At 37.1% G+C, this 22,639-nt stretch overlaps 1 protein-coding gene across 2 annotated transcripts in view; it reads right to left on the reverse strand.

The window, feature by feature from the left end:
• Positions 1 to 22,639, reverse strand: part of PKIA (cAMP-dependent protein kinase inhibitor alpha) — an 87,755-nt gene that overhangs the window by 19,671 nt on the left and 45,445 nt on the right. The window contains exon 2 of one of the 2 annotated variants that reach the window (XM_004427132.3): positions 13,818 to 13,944. The exons of the other annotated variant lie outside the window; for it this stretch is intronic. The gene's annotated coding sequence lies outside the window, so the exon portion shown is untranslated. The remainder of the gene's footprint in view (positions 1 to 13,817; positions 13,945 to 22,639) is intronic. 2 annotated transcript variants of the gene reach the window in all.

Genomic DNA, 22,639 nt, shown 5'->3' on the forward strand with positions numbered 1-22,639 from the left:
AAGATGAAATAACAAAGGTTTAGAAACATTAAGTCACGAAACTGGCAGGAGATTTAACCATTCACAAAACCACTTGCCATTTTCCAACATTTGTTTTGGAGCATACTAAACTTCATTTTCTGTTGATGGTTTGCAGTCAATATTTCTTTTTAAATATGGACGCAGTTCACATACTGTTTTGAGACATTACTCTGTAGGGTGATACTTTATTGACATCCCTATAGAACCCGGCCTTTTAATATCATCTGATACACATAATATTAATTGACACCACCATCTCTTCCTTGATTTCTCTATTTGTTCTATAAACACTGCATTCCAACTCCCATGTATCTGGTCTACTCATCCAGGTGATGGTCCTCATCTTCATACGCCTTGCTGTCAGGGCTGTTCAGCCTCGTGACAGTAAAAGCACATCCACTAGGGACTATGAGTTTGAGAAGGACTTACAAAATTATTTGACACCTGAAAAAATGGTTCTAAAATATGAAAAAAAATCTGCAAAACTGAGATAAAAATTTGTTTAATTCATAGTTTCAACACTAATATTAGTACAACTCATCAACTACAATGTTATCTTTCCTATATTTAGTTATCTGTAAATTATATTGAATATGTGATTTGGGTGCATTTTAATACATTTGATAAGACATAGTGTGGGGCTTGCCAAAGTGCAATTGCCTAGGACTGAGGAAGGTTTAAAAATGGCCCTGCCCACAATGACTAGAAGTGACTTCAGTAGGAGGGTGAGGCAGAGTCGCTGTGCCGGGAGAATGAGAGAGCAGGCATACATTGGAGAGAGCAGTCTGGTATGGGGGAGAGCCAGGAATTCGTGACTTATTGAGTGGGCAGCATGAAGGCAGGGGACCCTACAATGAGAATCCTGGGATTGCTTCCAGATTTCTGACTTGGATGAATGACAGGATGGTACTCTTTGGTGAACGCTAAAGGAATAGCAACAGCAGCAAAAGTCTAAGAATGCCACTTGAACATACCACAATGCCACATTTAAAGTCAATTTGGCGTTCTTTTCCTTTCTGAATTAATGAAAATGCATTAATTAAAAACACACACACATTCACACACATGCTAATATCTGCTCTTCTGCAATCAAGTATTTTCTGCGTAGTGTCTAAATATCTATTCCAATTGAAATAGTGCTTAAACACTCCAATATGCCTCTTTTCAGCCAAAAAGAAAACAGTTGCTATGACTATGTTCCAACATATTTTAAATATATGTATAATCATTGCCAATTTATCTGCTTTGCAGATGCTAGTTTCCTATAATATCACCCTGTATTGAAAATGTCATTGCTCAGTATTATAATTGTTTTTCATCTTTATTATATATCTGAATGTTAGAATTATTGATTACTCTCTTTATTAATGGAATGATCTTCAGCACAATGTTTAACACCCTTCTTCTCTACCATCATTATATGTTATCTTAAAGACTTTCCATGCATTCATTTAAATGGGTTTTCCATCTTTTTGAAGTCAGTAGGATAAGCTCCAGAGAGAAAAGGGAATGCTGAAGAATAGCAATATGAATTAAACAAATTTAAGTAATTAAGAAAGTATTAATCTAGCCACTGAGAAATATATATTAATATTTACATAATGTATAATGGATATATAAATCAATAGACAGTTGCAAAATGAGATAATCCATTGTACAAAATATCTTAAAATACGAATTAAAAGATATGGTAAAATCACTATGTGAATAAAATAAGGAAACTTTTACAAGACGAGAAGATAAGTGCATTTTTGTTCAGGAGACAAGTTGTTATCTGGAAAACCTCATGATATTTTGTAGATTATCAAAATCACTTGACTGTCAATATCAAGCAACTCTACTATCAATTTTATTATCAGTATTGGAAATTATTATTATAACTCTAATTCATTATCAGGAACATTCGAGAAACTATTTAAAGTGCTAAACATTGGTGGGGCCGACCCGGTTGGCGTATCGGTTAAGCTTGTGCGCTCTGCCACCGCGGCCCGGGGTTCGCAGGTTTGGATTCTAGGTGCACCCGATGCACCGCTTGTCAGGCCATGCTGTGGCGGCATCCCATATAAAGTGGAGGAAGATGGGCACAGATGTTAGCCCAGGGCCAATCTTCCTCAGCAAAAAGAGGAGGATTGGTATGGATGTTAGCTCAGGGCTAATCTTCCTCACAAAAAATAAATAAATAAAACAAAAAAATAAAGTGCTAAACGTTGGTTTTAAGAAATAAAAAACAACTCCTCTGAAGAAGAAGTTACAATGACCTGAAAAATTAAAAGACATCAAAATAGAGACGTTTCATTGACTGCAGTGTAAACTACTTGAGGGCGGAAAGTTTGCATTTTTCTTGTTTGCTCTCTAAATTTCAGAAAAGGGTTATATGCACAGTGCAGGGTACTAAGTAAATATTCAACAAATAAAAATTCTTGAAATTCACTACTCTGTGGTACAAATTAGGATTTCTTTTATATTGCTATAACCAGAAAATTTTTATTTCAGCATTATGAATTATTAAGGTATTTATCTAATTCCCATAATGTTTGTGTCAACCAAACTTATTTGAGTGATAATTAGAAGCCCTCATGCTCATCCTATCTTCCAGGCTTTCATTTTTGCATATCACTTCATTAATTCACACCAACTTTTGTTATTTTTATAGCTCAACCAAAGGCTATAAAAACACATAGAACAAGAACCTGCCAAAGAACTCTAAATAAAACAGGTGTCAGATATGAAACTAGAGCCATGCTTTTCTACTTCCATCAAAGTGCTTCATTTGAAGAGAGACTTTCAACCCTAATGTACATATAAATCACCGAAGGTGACTCTTCAACTTAGCAATGGCTGGCCCCACTACCATATCTGATTATTGTCTAGATGATAATAATAATTTTTTGGTTGAGAACTTTATTTCATCGGTTGCAAAGGCAGCACAATAGTTAATAGCAAATGTGTGTATGTGTGTGCGTGTCTACATGCCTGCATGCATGCAGACACACACACACACACACAATCCCCAGTGCTTTTTAAAATTATGGGACAGGGTTAATCATAACTATTGAGTTTAAATGCAATTTATCAACTTATTAAAGTGCAAGAAAGCAGGAAAAATAATTTAAAGACAAGCCTTTTTTTTTATTAAAAAGCTCTTGTAGAAATCTTTAGGAAATTAATACAAAATGGTGGAACACAAAATCTTGTTGCTTTGTTTACTCCCTAGTCTGTGACAATGCAAACAACAGACGTTAACCTAGAATTTAAATTAAGAAAGGCTATAGTGTATTAAATATAGCCAAACATTATCTAACTTGCCAGTAATTTTTTTCAAACAAATTAAATTTCTGTTCTCTTTCCCTCTCTCCCCATCTCCTTTTAAGGTACATCAACTCTACCTTCCATCTTGTTGCCCCCAACACTTACCTCCTCTACCAGAGTGTGTTTCTATACTATTATTATTCAATAGTTCAACAGTAAAAGATCGTAAATGCAGGCAGAGGCATTTCAAGAAGGAAGGAAAATGCTCTTACACATTTTTAACATAGAAAGAGCATTTCAAAAATGAGTTACAAAACAGCAAAATTTTAAAAATTTAGTTACTGCTAAAGTCTGCAGATAACATTCTCATCCCTCTTAAAGAAGCAAGAGGGATAAGACATAGAAGGAATGTGGTGTTGAGGGCAATGAAAGTAAGCAGTTATTGAAATCTATTATATGCCACGTTCAGTGGATTTGGAAGACAGAGGTATGAGTGCCATCGTTATCACTTGTTTGCCATTGGATGCTGGGCAAAATATTTAATTTCATTGGGCTTCAGTTATCAGCCTCCAAAATGTGGCTCCCAGACTATGAAAATATTTCAAATCTTTTCTAGGTCTAAAAGTTGCTGATCTTAATATCCAAGTGCCCTTTATAAAGGCCAGGTGTTCACAAAATATAGCATTCTTCTGAAAGCCCTTACAGAAAGGAAAGCTATATTTTTAGAAAGTCCATTCAGTATCCAGGGGTATTCTCAAGTCCCACTGCTATTTATCACCAGGTGTAGGCCAGTAGGACAACGCACTTGCATTAACTAATAACTGCCCAGGTTGCTTGGAGTTAAAGATAAGTTTTCCATTATTCTAAGTGCTGACTTAAGAAATTGTTGAAAATAAGAATTGTTCTAATTTACTTACTGAATTGTCCAATTGTTACATGGCCTGGCATGAAACATGATTTAAAAGGTTGCACTTCAGTTTGGACATATAATCTTCAGCCTTCAGTTTCATCATAGATTTCTTACAGGATAAACATGTGCAACCGTTTGGAGTTCCTGAGTGTAAGTGTTCCTTATAGTCTTTTTATTCTTATGAATTTCAAGCCAATTTACTCCAACTTCAATGTACGTAGAAATTTATAAATTTCTCCAAGGACTTATTTTCATTCTTATGAAGCTTGTTGATTTTATTTTAATACAGAGGACTTTACCAAATTCATAGACATTCGGTAGGGTAAAAAATAAAAGAAAACAAAAGCATCATTAGGAAAAAACCCAAAACCTCAAATAGAAAATGAAATACTGCCAGAATTACATGGTGTTAGTAAGAGAAATTAGCACAGATAGACTGAGAAGTTGACTACCATTGTAAACAGAGCCTTTAATTATGCTAGTCGCCAGGAGAAGGAGGATTAGCTGACTCAGGGACCTTTTCTTTTTTCTTTGTAATTTTTTTTAACAATCTCAAAACTTACAGAAAAGTTGAAATGACAATAAAAATACCTTATTTCCCCAAACCATTTGAGAGTAAGTTGCCAATACAATGCCTTGTCACCCCCAAATACTTTAGTATTCCCTACATATATCCAAATATAATCATGAAAATCAGGGAATTCACACCAACACATAACTACAGTGCCATCTAATCCTCACACCTCTTTCATTTTGTTAATTATCCCAATCACGTCCTTCACAACAAAAGCATCAGTCAAGAATCACATGTTGCATTTAGTTGTCCTGTCTCTTTAGTTTTTTAATCTGGAAAATTTTCTCAGGTTTCCCTTGAATTTTATGACCTTGAAAATTTAAAGATTACAGACCAGTTATTTTGTAGGATTTAGTTGTTTATGTTTGACTCATGATTAGATCCAAGATATATGTAGTTGGCAGGAATATCACAGTAGTGAAGTTCTGTTCTTCTCACTGTCAAACAATTTTGGAAACTTTTAATTTGTACCCTTACTGGGATATTAATTTTACTCATTTGATTAAGGGGTGTCACCCAGTCTGCTCCACTGTAAAGTTATTTTTTCTCCCTCATCATTAATAAGTTTTGCGGTAAGGTACTTTGTGATTATGTAAATATCTCGTTCCTCGTCAAACATAATTTATTCAATTTAATTATTTATATCAGTATGAATTTATAGACTCCTATTTCATTCAATGGATTATAATCTGTTTCTATTATTATTTACTTTGAGGCTCAGATTGTTCAAGATTTGCCCTGTGGAAACCCCTTCAATTTGGTATATATGTCCTTTAATGTTTCCCCATTATTCTTTGATATCTCCCCAACTTCTTGAAACAATAATATGTTCTAGGGTCATCTTATACTTTTCCCGCCCTAACTCTGGAATCAGCCATTTCTTCAAAGATCTTTAGTTCCCTCAATTGAAGAACTGTATTTAGAAACCAAGATCTGGACACTAGGTGTGTTGATTGCTGTCGTGAAGTAGCGGCCCCAGGCACTCTCAATAGACAGAGCTGGAGGATTTATGTTCATGTATACATATGCAGATATGAAAATATATATATACAAACATTTATCTATTCATAAACACATACACATTATATCTATGTTTATTTCTATATCTGTCTATATATTGAAAATCACGAGTTCACATTAATATCCTCCATTCCCATTCAATACCACAGAGTTCATTCTAGTTTTTGCCCCTTTCATATTTTAACTCGCTCCTCAGCATTAAGAAACACTGATTACCATATCCTTAATATCCTTACTTATTTGATCAATCTCCCTGTATTTAAGTAAATTCTTGTAACTGCCACTCTCCCATCCCACACGTTTTCTCCACCTAGCACAGGTGGTGACTATCTCTATTGAGTGGTTGCTATGGCCACTTCCTCACGTGAATGTCCTTCTCACGTGAGTCAGACTTCAACACCCAACACTAGGCTCCCCAGTGCAGACATCCTCCTGCCCCTTCTCAGGCCCTGAGACCCATCGCCAAGCCACTGTAGTTCCCTGCGTGCTCACCCTGCCCATGCCAACAAAGGCTTACTGACCTCATCTAATGGCTTTTGGACTAAATTGTTCAAGAAAGGAAGGGACAAGGAAGCGGATGAGGAAAGGGAAGTAGAAAGGGATAGAGAGGTATCTTTTTTTTCTAAACAACATTTGAAGAGGTTCTTTGCTTAGAAAGTTGTAAAGACATTTGAAGTATCAGTTGAAGAAGTGAACCTAGATTACATATTTTTACATATCTAGATCCTCTATCTATATCTATCACACACAATTTTATAGCAACCAAAATATATGTGACAAAATTTATGATCTTATCTATATATTTTAATACCCGGCAACTTAAAAAATATATATATATATATAATGCCATTTGGCTGTTAACTACCAGTCCATGTCTATGAATAGATTTGCAAAACTCCCAGCCAAGAGCACTTGGGATAGCACCTATACTGGTCCTTATTGAATTCTCTCCACTTTTGTCACTTAGGTTTTAAGTCATCTGTTGATTCTTGGTTGCATCTCATTGGGGAGTTGCCTGATCATTGGTGATCATGTCCTTGTATCTGAGCAAATATACCAGCTTGGTGTCTCTCAAAGGGCTGTCTGCAAACCATCTGCAGCAGAATCAACTGAGATACTTGTTAAAATTCAGATTCTTGGGCCCTTCCTGATTTCCTGCTCAGAATCTCTATAGAGGGTAATGAGTATTTGGAAAACACCTCAGCTGATTCTCATGCATTAAATATTGAAACTGCGGTGTAGCTCGCATGTCTACAATTCCTCAAATTTCACCAGTGAAAACACATAGGTCTCACCAGCTATAACCCTTTTGTTTTAGCTCTATCAGTTCACATTTGTTATTTAACCAACTTGGAAATTGCTAGATAATGAATAGTCTCCAAAGTAAAATGTATCTATCTTCTGCAAAATGTCTTCTACCAAATGTCTCCACAAGATGAAGTGACCTTGTTTGGAGGAACCTTAATGATGTTCCAGGTTTTAGGGAACAGCAAGTGCAAAGACCCTGATGCCGGCAAAGCCTTTACAGAGAGAAAAATCCTGGAGTTGAGTGTGTGAGAGAACAGTAGTAGTAAATGAGTTTGGACAGTAAGGTAGGAAAAACATTGAATAAGAGCATATAGGACATGTAAAGCAGTTTAATTTTCATTCTAAAAGTGATGGGAATGGGGTTTGAGAAATAACGTGATGTGATTTATGTTTTTGATATTCTGGCTACTGTATTGGTTATAGACTGTAAGGATTAGGGCCAGAGAGGAAGCAGGGAGATCGTGGAAGAGGCTGCCTGTTGCGTTAGATGAGGGAAGCAATGATGGCCTGGAGTAGGGTGATGAGAGGTAGATGGATTCAGAATTTATTTTCAAGTTAGAGCTGGCAAGAATTTCCAATAGACTACATGTAGGAATTGTAGGAAAGAGAGAGTTTAAGGATGAATCCAACATTTTTGGCCTGAACAACTGGATGAATTATAGAGCCAGGAAAAACTGGAGTGGAAAGGAGGGATCAAAGTAAAATATTTAGTTTTATTTGCTAAATTTGAAATGCCTATTATGCACAGAGAGGAGATATTTAGTGGGAAACTAGGAATTAGGAGTCTGGAGCCGGGGTGAGCGGTTAGGGCTAGAGGCGTGAATTGGGGAGTCATAGTCATCTGCTCATTAAGATAATAGGACTGGATTGAAACTCTTGAGTAGTGAGTGGAGATGGAGAGTGAAGAGGCGCAGGAACGGGTGTCAGGGCGCTGTAACATCAGATGCTGAGGGATGGAGGCATCGCCAAAGTAGACCGGGACGGATGACAAGTGAGGAAGGGAGAAATCCAGGAGAGTATGGTGTCCTGAAAGCTAATGAAACAAAGCATTCATCCTGGAAATTATGAAAGCTCATTTTCCAAAATTTCCCACATTAATGAGTTTGAAACTTGATATTCTAAAATGAGCTTTAGCAAACATAACAGGGAATACTTTTCTATCATCAGTGACTGATTGCAGTGGCATGGGGAATGGAAAAGTCATGAAAAGAGAATCATGAATTTAGAAAAACACAATTGTAAACAAAAGTATCCATTTAAAAAACAAGTACACAATATTGAGACATTATATTTTGTCTTTGCATCAACTGCAGCTAGAGCATGCTATAAGTGAAGGTTGAGGATTACAGCTTAATATCACGTGCAGGGAAAATATCTGAATTCTTTATAGGTTTTTTTTAATAGATTTCAAAACCTTTATAGATTTTGAATCCTGTCATATTTTAAACAGAATTTTCTAAATAATCATAATGATATAAGAATCAGAATAAATTTTACATATAAAATGACTTACTTGAATGCACATAGTTCATGGGTAAAGACCAGGACTCAGGTCTTCTGGTTACCAAGTATTATTTCATTTTTTTCTTTTTTTTTTTTTATAATTTTATTTATTTATTTTTTCCCCCAAAGCCCCAGTAGATAGTTGCACATCCTTCTAGTTGCTGTATGTGGGACGCGGCCTCAGCATGGCCGGAGAAGCGGTGCGTCGGTGCGCGCCCAGGATCCGAACCCGGGCCACCAGCAGGGGAGCGCGCGCACTTAACTGCTAAGCCACGGGGCCGGCCCCCAAGTATTATTTCTTATTTTAACACACTGTTTAAAATGTATAGATGACTGAAAAAAAGGGCTTACCAGTGATATCTTAAATTTTTAACAAAATATTAAATAATTAGGGGAAATAAATCTCATGAGGATTAATTTACAGGAAGAGCTTATAAGAGGGGAAAAAAATAGGAGATGCATTTCCACATGGATAAATATGAGATTTGAGGAGAAAACAATCAAATCTGCACTTATAAGGTCATGACACTAGCTAAATAAAATAAAGACAACCATTATGGGAATAGTTGATAATTTTGAAGGTAAATTTGGAATATGAAGACCGATGCAGATTAACATCCGATTACAATAAAGACCAGATAAGGGAGGGTAACAGGACTTCTTCATCCTGTCACAGCTTGTCAGGAATAAGGGGCCCATTTGATATGTGCCATTTTGGGACAGTGAACCTTGCTACCAAGTGAACACTTAATTCAAGAAGTAGTTCAGGTAAAATATAAATATGATTCAAGAAATTCATGGCTGGTGAAAGCCATGCTGGATTATTTCCAAAGGCTAGGGATAACTAGGTTAAGTAACTTTCCTTCTTAATAACAGAATAATTGTCACGTGAAAGATGTCACTGTGCCACTGAGAAAGACAAAATCCTGGGACTGCATGGCTCCACAGTCTACCAGTCTAGAGCTATGCTGTCCGGTATGCTATCCATTAGCCACATGAGGGTACTGAACACTTGAAATGAGGGCTAGTTTGACTCCGAAACTGAAATTCTAATTTTATTGAATTTTATTGAATTTACATTTAAATTAAAAAAAAAAAAAAACATGTGACTAACAGCTATAGTATTGGACAGCACTAAGAATATTTCCATTATCACAGAAAGTTCTATTGACCAGAGCTGATCTATAACATTTTAAAAACATTTTACATTTATTCCTCTCTGCTAAGAAAACTCTCTCTCTATTAATAAGCAATGTTAGCCAGATGGTTAGATATAAGCTCAAGGTAGGTTTTACTATTGCATTTCTATAAGCCAGCAACAAAGAGAGAGCTTAAAAATCATCTAAAATAGAAAAATAAGGTTACCTAGGAATAAATCTCAATAAATATGTGCAAGATATTTATGGATAAAATAAGATATTAAAGAAGTCCTAAATAAATGGAGAGATACCCCTTGTTTATAGAAAGAAAGACTTATCATAGTGATGCAAATTCTCCCCAACTTCATTTATACATTCAATACAATTTGAGTCAAAATACTTGACCAAAGTTTTTGTGAACCTGCTAAGTCTGAAATTTATATGAATGGTCAAATGGCCAAGAATAGCTCAAACACACCTAAAGAGTGTTAACATAGAAGGATTTACTCAACAGATACAAAGATTATTATAGAGCTATATTAACTAAGACAGTGAGGTGGTGTTTTGGGGTAGTCAAATAGTCTCACGGAACAGAATAAAGAGTCCAGAAATTGACCATAACATATTTGGACATATCACAGAGAAGTCATTGCAGATTACTCGGATAAGGATGGACTATTTCCTAAATGGTCCTGGAGAACTTAATTATTCATAAGGAAACAAACTGGATAATACATACAAATCAATTCTAGATGGATTAATGGCTTGAATATAGAACAAACAAAAATACCCTAGAACTTTTAGGAGAAAATCTACTATATTTGTGTAGCATTAAGCTAGGAAAGGACATTTTAATAAGACAAAAAGATTAACCTGAAAGGTAAATTTGATTTCATTAAAATTAAGAGCTGCTATTTATCATTAGACAACATTAAAAAAGTGAGAAGTGGGGCCGGCCCGGTGGTGTAGCAGTTAAGTGCGCACGCTCCGCTCTGGCCACCCAGGGTTTACAGGTTCGCATCCCAGGCGCGGACTGACGCACTGCTTGTCAAGCCATGCCGTGGCGGCGTCGCATATAAAGTAGAGGAAGGTGGGCACAGATGTTAGCCCAGGGCCAATCTTCCTCAGCAAAAAGAGGAGGATTGGCAATGGATATTAGCTCAGGGCTAATCTCCCTCACCAAAAAAAAAAAAAAAAAAAAAAAAAGTGAGAAGACAAGACATAACTCATTTGTCGATAAAGAGCTGTTAATTTGCTTTTATTTAGAGAAGAATAAGAAATAAGTAAGAAAAAGATAAACAATAGAAAAGTGGACAAAAGATATTCTCTGGAATTTCACAGAATTGGAAACATAAATGACTCTTAAGCAGATGAAAGGATTCTCAACATATTGGTAATATGGGAAACACAAACTAAAACTGTTAACAGACTGAACTGTGTTCCCTAAAATTCATTTGTTGATGTCCCAACTCCAAATGTGGCTGTATTTGGAGATAGGGCCTTTAAAAAGGCAGTTACGGTTAAATGAGGTCATAACAGTGGGGACCTAATCTAATATGACTAATGTCCTTAAGAAGAGGAAGAGACACTGGGGATGCATAGACACAGAGAAAACGCCATGTGAGGACATAGCGACAAGGCAGCGGGCACCTGTAAGCCAAAGACAGAGGCCTCAGGAGAAACCAAACCTGCCAACACCTTGATCCTGGACTTCTGGTCTCCAGAACCGCGAGAAGATAAATTTCTGTGTTTTAAGCCACCCAGTCTGTGGTATTTTGTTATGGCAGCCCTAGCAGACGAATACAAAGACCAAATGAAATTTTATACCAACTAGATTGGCCAACTAGAAGACTACATAAAATACGATATCAATTTTATAAAACTCAATAATTAGCACAATGACATATATAGGAAAAAATACATAAAAATTAAGTGAATGTTGAACATAAAGCCAAGATCAGAGTTGTTTCTTTGTGAAAGGGGGAAGGTGGGATCAGGGTAGAGCACAAAGAGAAGACTCAGCAGTTTTGATTCTAGTTCTTAGTTTTGGTAGCATGTTTGCAGAAGTTTATTATTATGTCTCACAACTTACATATATTTGAATGTATTCTTTTGTATGTATCAATTATTATATAATAATATTTTAGAAATCAAACTCTCCTAGATACCAAAGATAACCCCTAGACATTAATTACAGGAAAGAAAGTCCACTGCGAAACAACAAACATATTTACTCATAAATCTTTTGTAGTTGAAACCGTCAAGCTATGAAATTCTTCCCTCTTCATAGGAGGACTGCATGTTCCATAATGAAGCCTCCTACTTTGGGACAATTTGCCATCTTTATATAAGTGATGCTAGTCCTTTGACTGCCTAGAAATTTTAAAAACAACTGATAACTACATCTCCTGCCCCCAAGAGAATCCAGAAACAGAGGGAGCGGGGGAGGCAATCTCATACGTCATTGGTAAACACATACAATGACAAAAATGGTACAAAGCTATTTCCCCATCTAGCAACTCAGAATCTTATTAATAAGTACACATGAATATCACACATGAATAAAAGAATAAAATAATCAAATATAAGTGGATTTCCTCTCATTTTGCAACAAGTTCCAGGGTGCTATTTTAGATTATTATTTCATTTTCATATCTGAGAGAGTAGGTGTATGTGTGGGTTTTGGTTTTGTAGAAGCTGCATGATGCTACATTTTATGTTTCTTTCTTTAATTAAATGGGTTTTGTTCTCCCTTGGGAATGTGGAAGATAGCAACAGCAAATTACAGAGAAATAGCTGCTGTAGTACCACGGCTATACTACCTATCTGTGGAAAAGTATAAATAGCAATTTTAGCAGCTAGTGATTCTGAAATTGCTCTTAACTTTGTCTTTATAAAAAGGCTCCGAAAAATCATGTTTTGTGAATAGTATGGCACAGAAGCTTATCAAGGGGATTTTCTATCCATATTCGAGTCATTTAATAGTATGTTTAATGTAGGTACTATGCCTAAATGTAATAGGATGATATGTAAATTATTAAAACTAGATAAATTCTGTCAGCTATATCAGTAGTCTGAGATCCAGGCTTTCATTTCATGGATACTTCTTCCATAGACCTTGGCAAATATGGGGTCTATGTTGGTCTTATAATTACCCTTAGAATCATGGGGACTTATCCCTTTTTTCAACCAATTTTATCACTTACATTCCATGTGTCAGTTATAGTGCTCGGTTCTGAGAATACAGAAGTCAACAGACAAGGAAATACAAGGATGAAACACATTTTCCACGCTATTAACTTTTTTTCATTCATTCATCCATAAGTCATTCAACACGCGTCTTCATATTGAGTACTCAGTAGGGGTCACATGCTGTGCTAAACCCTGAGTGTATAACTGTGAATGAGATGGATAGGCCCTGATTTTGATGTGACTACAGTCGTTTGTCTTGCCATATAATGGGACATCTTCATGATTCCCTTTGCCCTAAGTTTTTATCTCTAGTTGCTAATGAAAATAAAATGGTTAGTGGGGTTTTAATCTGCATAGGTAAAAGGAAACAGAATCTCTCTCCCATGCCCCATTCTCCTCCCTTCTAACTCCTTATGTGCACTCACTTTGTGCCAAGACCAAGACTAGACGTGCCCAATAAGAACCAAGCTGATTTCCTCACACTGTTGACTGAGGCTAGTCCTCACTTGGAAGACTTGATGCCATCATAGCCCTTAATTTTAATAGGCAACTGGAATAGCATGGAGAGAACCTATGAAAACGATTTGTCTTAGGAGAAAACACCAACAGGGTTAATCTGCTGCTACACACGCCTGACCTCCTGGGATTCAACCACAGGCACCAAGATCACTAAGTGTTCTTAGCAACAATGAGCTAAAAATGGAAAACAGCATCACACTGTTATTGTGTTTGTTTTCCTCCAAGGTACTCTCTGATAAACACCACAACCTCCAAGGGAATTGCGAACAACTTGCTTGTGGGGCGGGTTATATATCCCATCTTTTTCCACACCGTCACATCATATCCAGCTCTCAGCACACTTTATTCAGTTGGTTGAATGTGTGAGATTAAATGTTCCTACCTGATTGGAAACCTTCTTCTCCTTAATTCATTGGCTATACTGGATTTTTTTTCGTGGATCAGACCTTCAGACTTCCACCAGAAGTCTTTCCTTTGGGGAAACCAGGCCTTCTCCAAAACTCAGGAAACTGAAATGGAGACAGCAAGAGAAAGGGAAATTATCTGTACATATAGATTTCAATTTTTTAGTTTGAAGTAAATGTTCAAGCATACATCTTCTAAACAGTACAATAGCTTAAGGGAAATTCACGGTTTATAAGTTTGAATACTCACAAAGTTAACATATTATGACAAGACTAGTACAGGTTGTATTTTGGGCCTTTAAGCAAAGCAAAGACTTCAAAATAAAGCCCAGTTATCCTTTGTTCATTAAGACAAAAGTGAGGGCAAAAAAGCAAGTTTTCTAAGTCTTTTTCTTTAAAATTTACCTTCTTTCTTCAGTCTTCACCTAGATCTTCAGGAAATTATTAATTTGACTAAACTGAATTATTCATAAAATAAATATAGGAACTTGTAGAAGGATATTTCCCAGAGACCTTTAATGTACAATGTCCACTGCCACATGCACTGCAAGCTTGTCTTTTCAAGCACTGTGCCATGCAAAAGTGTGTGTGTGTGTGTTTGTGTGTGTGTCTTTTTTTGTGACAGGGTGGTCGGGACGGAATTAACCTGTTGACTGATTGTCATTGATTTAAAAAGATAGATATTAAGGTAAAGGGAACGGCTACAGCAAGTGAAGCAATAAAGACCCAAGGTTGTTCCAAAATAATAATAGCGGTTTTCTGAGCAACTGAGGGAGCAGTCTCCTCACATTACAGCCATACCTATTACAAGACCATAAATTCCACACCATCATTAATGGAAAAAAAAATGGCACAATCTCTCTTTCCCTTTATCCATTGGCCATTCTCATATAAATTATTTTTCTCTTCAAAGTCATGCTCTTTCCTATCTGTTTAAAAACATTAAGATTTAGGAGGAATGACACATAACGTGCCATGCCTTGGTGCTTGTACCAATGATGGCTCTGTAAGGAGCACTGGATTGTTAGGAGGCTATAAATTGTTTGAGCTTGTCTTAGTTTGAGTTCCCCGAGTAGCAGAATCTGAGACAAGAATTTGAATATAAACTGTTTATCTGGGAGGTGGTCCCAGGAAACCCATGAATGGAGTGGGAACCGAGAATAGAGACACAAAGGAAGCCAATAGAGATGCACTACTGAACAGATTACTCCTGTGGGGAACTGTCAGTACTTCAGGGGGGTTCTGTGAGACTCTATAGAGCATGTCTCAGAGTTATCCCAATAATGGGTGAGAAACTTGAAGTACTTATCTTCCAACACTCCTCTGTCATTGGTTGAAGGCTATACTCAGATACATTAACTCCTGGATACTTCTGGCCTGCCCTAGGGTAGATAATTGCAGGTGATAGCATGATTCTGTCAGTATATAATGGAATGATGAGTGCTGGGGAGATATGAGTGGAACACTGATAGCATCTGATACGGTGAGGGTGGAAGATAGGAATGACTGGCTTGCAAGTCCAAATGGATAACCTTAAGTTCCTGGGTTAATGTTTTTACTTTAAGGTATTTAGGCACTGACGTATCCCTAACAATTTCCTTTATTAAAGGGAGTCTAGGATCCTAAGTCCCTAATCTTCTGGAAAACTGTGGGTATCTTTGATAGATTAAAAAAAAGTGAAATGATTAAGATTTCAAGTTGACCATTCATTCAACATACATTTACTAACCACCTAAAGTACATCATGGGTTAAGTTACGCCCCAGTGTTACCATTATTAAAATCATTGTCTTACCATCTAGAATTCAATGTATTGGGACATCCAGATAAGTAAATCCATAATTACAATATAAATGATTACAGAGTGCTATAGGAAGACATAGCAGGACTCAATCCATGCTGTGGACTACAGTATATGAGGAATATCAGCAGGGCTTCCTGTGGAAAGCAATACCTGACACAGATGTGTAACATGAAGGATAGGTGAATTTTTGAGGCAAAGAGAAGAGAAATTCATGGTGGCAAGAAAAAGAATGGTTAAGGATCAGAACAGAAAGGAGTTCCATATACAACCAGTATAAAGAGTGCTCATCAGAATGCAAGAAAAGAAGACAATGGAGAGGGCGGCAGAAGCCAGATCATGAATGGTCCATGTATGTATAGTAAGTGCTATGGTCTGAATGTTTGTGTCCCCTCAAATTCATAAACTGAAATCCTAACCTCCAAAGGTTATGGTATTAGTAGGTGGGGCCTCTGGGAGGTGATTTAGGTCATGACGGTGGAGGCCTTCTGAATGGAATTGTGCTCTTATAAAAGAGACCCCATAGAGCTCCCTAGACCCTTCTGCCATGTGACCCAGAAGAAGGCCTTCACCCGATCACGCTGGCACCCTGGTCTTGGACTTCCAGCCTCCAGAACTGCGAGAAACAAATTTCTGTTGTTCATAAGACACCCAGTCCGGAATATTTTGTTGTAGCAGCCCAAACCTACTAAGACAGTTAGGATGTGAGATTTTATCCTAAGGAAGACGAGAATCCACTGAAGGATTTTAACTGAAAAGTTAGTTAGAAAAGAAGAGAGAAAAGTTGATTTGCATAACATGATTAGGTGTTTTTATAAGAATTTGTTTGTTTTAGTTTTAGAAGGATCACTATGGAAAGACTGTGGCTGGATTGATGGAGAAGGGTGGTGGCAATCTTGGATACAGAAGGATTAGTTTGTAGTCCATTAATATAAGCCAAGCAAGAAAGTGAATATAAAATTTGTGAATTTGTGACTGACAATTCTTTTCTTTCAGTATTGTACTTGAAAAATGTTATGCCAATGCTTCTGGCTCTATATTTCAGATTAGAAATATGCCGTCATTGGAATTGGTGTTTTTCTGTAAGTGATACTTGTTTCTCCCTGTCTGCTTTCAAGATTTTTTTTCCTTTGTCTTTATTGTTCAGAAGTTTAATTATGATGTGTCATGGCATGGATATCTTTGTATTTATCCTATTTGAGGTTTGCTCAGGTTCTTGAACCTGTAAGTTTATGTCTCTAAAAAATTTGGGACCTTTTTAGTCAGTATTTCTTTGAATACTTTGTCAGTCTTACTTGCTGTCTCTTTTTCATTCTGGGACTTAGATGAATGTTAGCTCTTTTGTTATTGTTCCACAGGTTCTTGAGATCCTGTCCCTTCCCCACCTCCACCACCCAGTCTATTTTTCTCTTTGTTTCTCAGATTTGGTAAGTTGTATTGATCTGTCCTCAAGTTCATGATTCTATGCGTTGTCATCTCCACTCTACTCTTTCTTTGTTTTTGTTTTTGGTGAGGAAGATTGGCCCTGAGCTAATATCTGTGGCCAACTTTCCTCTTTTTGCTTGAGGAAGACTGGCCCTAAGATAACATTTGTGCCAGTCTGCCACCATTTTTGTATGTGGGTCACTGCCACAGCATGGCTTGACAAGTGGCGTAGGTCCGCGCCTGGGATTTGAACCTGCGAACCCCGGGCTGCTGATGCGGAGCGTGCGAACTTAACCACTATGCCACCAGGCCGGCCCCTCCACTCTACTCTTGAGACTGTCTAGCAAGGTGTTTGTTTTGATTTTTGTATTTTTCAGTTCTATCATTCTCACTTGTTTTTATTTTTATAACTTCTAGTTCTTTGCTTAAGTTTTCTATGTTTTTCCCCATTTATTTCAAGGAACACATACTTGCTTATTGAAGCATTTATGTGATAGCTTATATAAAATCCTTGTCAGATAATTCCAACACCTGATTTATCTCAGTGTTGGTGTGTGTTGATTATCTTTTCTCATTCATTTTGTGATTTCCTGGTTCTTGGTATGATGAGTAATTTTAATTGCATTCTGAGCATTATGAGTAATATGACTCTGATCCTATGTAATCTTATTGTTATTTTTTAGCTGGAAGTCCCCTTATATTGAAGTATAGCATGTGGGCTGGGGGTGGGTGGGCCATACAGCTTTCCATTGGGCCCTGCTGACAATACCCCAGCAAAAGTAGGCACTGACTCACATTGTCTCACTGCAGACAGATGAGGTAGAAGTTTAGCTCTCCTTTTGGCCCTGCCGACATCTTCCCTAAAGAAGTGACACCTCTCATATCATCTTGTTGCCTCTAAGTAGGAGTAGAGATTCAGTTCCCCAGTACATTGCCCGATACCAAGGGAGGGGGAAGTGAAGTGTTAACTGTCCTTCCTCACACCACCTCATTCCATCTTACTGATCCTGGATGTGGCTAGAAGCTCAGCTCCTTGCTGGGCCACACTGACACCAGGGTGGGAGGAAGAGAACTGCCAACCAGCCCTGCTTTGTGCCACCTCATTCTGTCTTATTGCTTCAGGATGGGTATGGGGGTTCAGCACCCCACTGGGTCTCACTGACACCAGGTGTTGGGGGAAAATAGAGTGCCTAATGGCCCCAACTTGCAATATTCCTGTTATTATTATTATTATTTTTTTTTGTGAGGAAGATCGGCCCTGAGCTAACATCCATGCCAATCCTTCCCTTTTTGCTGAGGAAGACTAGCCCTGAGCTAACATCCGTGCCTATCTTCCTCCACTTTATATGGGACGCCGCCACATCATGGCCTGACAAGCGGTGCGTGCCCAGAATCCGCACCCAGGCCGCCAGCAGTGGAGTGCACGCACTTAACCGCTATGCCACAGGGCCGGCCTCATCAATTTTCCTGTTATTATTGATGTCAGGTAGAGGTGGAGGCTAAGATCCCCCATTGTATGACTGTGGTAGCCCAGTGGTAACTAGCCTTATCGGGTACCGCCTTCTTAAGTCTCTTTGCTGATGGATACAGGTGGAGACTCAGCTCACCAGTGGACCACACTGAAACAACACTGGTGGGCAAATCAGAGTGCTGCCTGCTCAAGAGAGGACAAGAGAGCACAAGAGAGAGATGGTGTGGAAGATCAGTTCCTCACGTGGTCCCACTGAAACCATGGGGCATAGAGGATGGGTGCAATTTTCCACTGGTGTTTGACTGGGGTAGTGTGTGTATTGCCAAAATGGTTTTCTGTTGTTAGCAACCCCTTTCTTCATACTTTGTCTAGGGGGAACAGGTTTTTCTTGAATTTTTTTTTGTCTGTTGTTCTATTGGTGGTTATGGATTGGAGGCTCCTTTAGTGCCCTCTTCAGGATATACGGGAAGCAACAGGAAACATAGGGAACTCATCACCATGTATTCCTCAAATCCCATGGCCCCTAGCAAGTTTGCCTTCTTATTTCCACCTTTCAGTGTCTTCCTATGCTTGTTTGCTATGTTATGTTCAGAGTTTTAGTTTTAAGTAGGAGGAAGGACCTGGGAGAAATGGGCTACGCCATCTTGTTGGAAGCAGAAGTCTGGAAGTCTATTGACGTTAAAAGCACTGATGGCTGTAAACTGAAGTTTGATGATGTAAAACTTGCCATTTAAGAATTATTCTGCTAGATAACGTGGCTTCCCAAAGTTGCTACAATTTGATTTTCACACTTTTGAAAGTTACATGTTTTGTTGGAGTTGAAATTTAAAGATAAGTATGGGATAAGGCTAGAATGATCTATGTGGCAATAGATTACAGTTGGAAACATCAATATACAATCGTGTTTAGCTTAATATTGATATGCATGGTTATACATAGAAATACTTACGGATATATGTGTATACATGGTTAGTATACACACATATATCTCTTTGCTCAGTCAGCTGAGAAGACCTAGAAGCAATGACACCCCAGCAGCAATGAGCACAACTCATACCCAGATCCTGGTGTCTAATACCATTCTCCAAAAAAAGAATCTAGGGCTCCTTGGAGAAATGGCTGATTCTAGGGCTGGGGCAGTAAATATACAAGATGAACCTGGATCATCTTATAGCGTCAGACAGTAAGGAAGTGCTAAAAAAAAAAAAATATATATATATATATATATATATACATATATATATATATATATGGATGGGGACATATCAAAATAGCACAACAGTTAACCAAAAGAGTTCATAATGGTCAATGGAACAATTTTAGCAACAAAGTAAATAAAGTAGTATTTTATTAAAACCTAAAGTATAAAATTAAAAAATCCATGAATTCTTACTGATATAAATGGAGGAGAATAGACAAATCTTTAGTGTGGAAGAATTCCATATAGTTTATGTAGATACTCTACCTTAAGCCTAACTCCCCACTCCTTAGTTGTGAGCTGAGCATAGTGAGTTCCTTCCAAAGAGTACAGTATGGGAAGGAGAAAAAGAGTAACTTTACGGTGGAGAAACCTGAATAACACTACCTCAGCCAGGTGATCAAGCTCTACTTCAGCAGTCAAAAATCATGGTGATAGTATGCACCCTTGATGTGATCTGACAAAATGGCCCCTCTACTCTCTCCCCCAAACACATAATTCCAACCTTATGAGAAATGTATCAAACAAATTCTAACAGTGGGCATCCCACAAAAACCTGTCTAATACTACTCAAAATTGTCAAGGTAATCAATAACAAGAAAAGTCTGAGAGACTATCAAAACCAAGAGAAGCCTAAGAAGACATGGCCACTAAATGTAATGTGGTATCCTTGATGGAATCCTGGAACAGAAAAATGTCATTAGGTAAAAACTAAGGAAATTTGACTAAAGTATAGACTTTAGTAAATGATAATGTATCAGTATTTGTTGTTTAATTCTAACAAATGTAACATACTAATATAAGTTGTTAATAATAGAGGAAAATGGGTGTAGTGTATATGGATATACTCTATACTATCTTAATTTTTCTGTAAAATTAAAACTATTATAAAAAAGTTTATGAAAAAAGTTGTGTTTTTATGGTTATGATTTTACGATTTGTGTTTTACGTTTTATGATTTTTATGATTATGTTTTATGATTTATGATTTTGTGCCTGTTTTATGATTATGCGCCTATATTTCTTAACGAACACGTAAATTTGCTTTACCTTCACTGATATTGATGTTGAAGAAAAAACTAAGTAGATCTGAAAGGATTCAATAAGCAATAATTCTTGGCATCACCTTTTTGTAAGAACCTACTGAATAAATCAAAGCAAATTGTCTATAATGCTGAATTTCTTTTCAGTGTTTAACCTTTTTACGATTAATGTGTACCACAGGCATGATTCCACTTCAGAGGGCAGAGATTATCATAAAAATTGATTATAGGCTATGTCTAAAGTACAGTGAAATATTAATGCAAGATGCTATAACATTAGTTAATGTATTTTATATTTTCAAAATGATGTATTGTTATTTCAGTCTATACAGGCTTCACTTTTACACATTCCCTACTCACCTTTTCCCAAAAAACTCACGAGGAAATGATAGTATCATTTGACAGTATGTTCATCAATTTCAACTGGAATTTGTTGGCACTTGTGCTTGACAATGATACTGGCATGTACGTTACTTTTACAAATCCCTTCCATGGCAAAATCTGATCCTCACAGGAGAAAGCTTTGATACAGCAGGTGCCTAAAAGCCATAGGACATGTAGCTTTGTAGCTAGATTACCAAGCATTTTACTTAGAGGCACAACAGAATGTAGCAAAGGCCATTTCTCTCTCTGTCTTTTGCTACTCAAAACTCACTCACCACCTTACTTTTTATCAGCCATCTCAGAAATAATCCATGTATTTAGACTACATATTGTCATTTAATGTGACAGTAGCTCAATACTCTATCTTTAATATTGCTAATCTCACATTATTTTTGTTAGTGTCAAATATGGAAATCATCAGGGAATTTTGTGTTTAACTTTTAAAAATAATTAAAATAAGTTATTCAACACATTTTTCTTTGTGTTTTTCAAAACAGAGAAATTCTTCCTAGGTTGACCCTGGGCACATACACAAGTTGGCAATTTTTTTCCGTGGACCATTTTCTCATCTGTTCCACTGTGTCTTATTTGTTCCACCTTCTCAAAATGTAGCATTTAATCATTTATCCATGCACTCATTTGTTCATTCATTTATTTATTAAGTGAGTCTTTATTGAACATCTACATAAGGCAAAGAAGGCAGAAAACTACTCTGGGTTGCACTGGAAAGTAATGAACTCAATTAAAATCTTTGCGGATAACAGGTGTTACTCAATTTACTGGAAATTGCATTTCACTATGGGGACTCACAGACTCAGGGAAAATCAAGACCTAAATAATAATAAAGTAATAAAAATACTAGCAGATAATGAGTGCCTACTGTGTACCCAACTCTGTAAAAGAATCTCTAAAATCATTAGGAATGTTTTGAGGATTGTCTAATATAATTGGAATCTCCATTTTACAGACGAAAATAACAAGATATTTGTTACTCAGAGATATTAGGTTACTTGCCAACAGTGAAATGGCCCAGAAACTGCAGAACTGGAATCAGAGCCTTAGACTTTATAACGCCAGAGTCAGGGCTCTTAATCACAATATGTGTGTGTGTGTGTGTGTGTGTGTGTGTGTGTGTGTATGAGAGAGAGAGAGAGAGAGAGAGAGAGAGATTAATAGAGAACTTCTAAGAGTACTGCCAGGTATCCATCAACCAATAATTTAGGAACTTATAACTATGCAAATAATTGTTAATCATATGGCTGAACTAGAGATCTCTCACTTTTGAACTAAGAAATCAAAAGGCTTCCAGAAGTGGTGTCCAAATTTTACACTTACATAAGATACTTATTACAAAAGGCCAAAGTATAATTCAATAACTGAAGAGCTCTGAAAATACGGGAAGCATTCATATCAGCACGATTTCAGAATGTGGATAACAGGGGATTTAAGAAATTGGCAGATACACCTGCAGACTCATTTG

This window comes from Ceratotherium simum, chromosome 31 (genome assembly GCF_057802395.1).
Source record: "Ceratotherium simum simum isolate JZ-2026a chromosome 31, ASM5780239v1, whole genome shotgun sequence".
Taxonomy (NCBI): Eukaryota; Metazoa; Chordata; class Mammalia; order Perissodactyla; family Rhinocerotidae; genus Ceratotherium; species Ceratotherium simum.